Genomic DNA, 1935 nt, shown 5'->3' with positions numbered 1-1935 from the left:
GTTTATTTATTTTTGGGACAGAGAGAGACAGAGCATGAACGGGGGAGGGGCAGAGAGAGAGGGAGACACAGAATCAGAAACAGGCTCCAGGCTCTGAGCCATCAGCCCAGAGCCTGACGCGGGGCTCGAACTCACAGACCGCGAGATCGTGACCTGGCTGAAGTCGGACGCTTAACCGACTGCGCCACCCAGGCGCCCCTCTCCTCTCTGCTTCTTGTCAGCTCCATTTTCCTTTCTCTGCAGAAGAGCTTCCCCTTTTTACTCATCGACTTGCAAATGGTTGCCGTTACTTTCAATTTACTGTACCTTCCCACCACCAAGTGTCAGCAATCTTGTGTCTTACATTAAGTTCTCAAGATAGAATCTCTTCAGCCCCATTCATCAGCTAATGCAAAGTCACACACAGTCGGATTTCTATCCAACTAACATGTTGGTCACCACTAGTTCCATTTAGCCCTACCTCTGCGTGTGTGAATGTGGGGCTGTGAGGGGTTGGAAAGAAGGGTATGTATGTGTAAAGCTTTGGGTGGAGCAGACTTTATGAAATGTTTCTTTTCTAGCAGTACAATTACAATGAGTAGGAAAGGATGGATGACTTATGTTGATAGAGACAGCTTATTGTATGCAGGCTTTGGAAACATTTCATGGAGAGAAGGAAAGAGAGAATGGAAGCCTGATGACATGGTAAAACAGAGGGAAGGTGTGGTGAGCATCCACTGCTTTTGCCAAATATCCCTTCGGCTTTTGACTTGAAGTAGTATTGCATTTTACCTTTGGTGTGTACCACTGTTCTTTTAATCTATGAAATTTGTTCTAAACACACCCAAGCTCTACAGCTATTCCAGAAATTTTGGTACTTTGTGTTTTCATTTTTATTTTGTTCAAAATATTCTCTAATTTCCCTTTTGGTTTCTTCTTTGTCAAAGGAGCTATTTATAAGCATGTTGTTAATTTCCAAATATTTGGTTGTTTCCAGATATTCTTATGTTAGTGATCTCTAGTTTAATTCCATTGTGACTAGAAAACACAGTTTATGGAATTTCAACCCTTTTAACTTATAGGAATTTTTCTGACTCAGAATATAGTCATTTTTGCTTAATGTTATGTGTGTTCTTGAAAGGAATGTGTATTTTGCTGTTGTTCATCAGAATGCTCTTTGTGTGCCAGATTCAATTTGTTCATGTATTGCATATCCTTAGTGATCTTCACTGAGCTGTTCAATTACCGAAAAGCTGTTGAAGTATTCAGGTACAATTGTGGGTTTGTCTAATTCTTGTTTCATTTCTATCAGTTTTCACCTCATTGTTTTGAGGCTCTGATATTAAGTGTACACACATTTAGGTCTGTTACGTTCTCTTGATGGATTAATTGATTTATTACTAGAAATAGACCTCTTTATCTGAAATATTTCTTATCCTGAAGTCTTTTCTCTGTGTTAATGTAACCACTCCAACTTTCTTTTGATTAATGCTTTCATGATCTATCTTTTTTGCATCCTTTTACTTTTAATTTACCTGTGCCTATATTTTTAAAGTAGGTTTCTTATAGGTAGCACAAAATTGGTTCTTACTTTTTTATCCTGTCTCACAATCTCTGCTTTTAGTTGAATTGTTTAGATAGTTTACATTTAATGTAATTATTGATATGGCTGGGTTTAAATCTATGACGTTGCTGTTTGTTTTCTATTTTCCTCTATTTTCATTATTTCTTTCCTTCTTTTCCTACATTCTTTTAATGACTCCATTAGATCTTTTTGTTGGCTTATTATATATACCTACACTTTGTTTTGCTATTGGCAACTCTTAAGTTTATATTATACATTCTTAACTTACCACAGTCTACCTACCTTCAGATGATTTTATACTGCTCATGTATGGGGTAAATAATTTCTGTCATGTTTTGTACTATCATCGTCATGTTCTACTTCTATATATG

Source organism: Prionailurus viverrinus, chromosome D1 (assembly GCF_022837055.1).
Source record: "Prionailurus viverrinus isolate Anna chromosome D1, UM_Priviv_1.0, whole genome shotgun sequence".
Classification (NCBI taxonomy): Eukaryota; Metazoa; Chordata; class Mammalia; order Carnivora; family Felidae; genus Prionailurus; species Prionailurus viverrinus.
Note: the sequence above shows the minus strand (reverse complement) of the source record.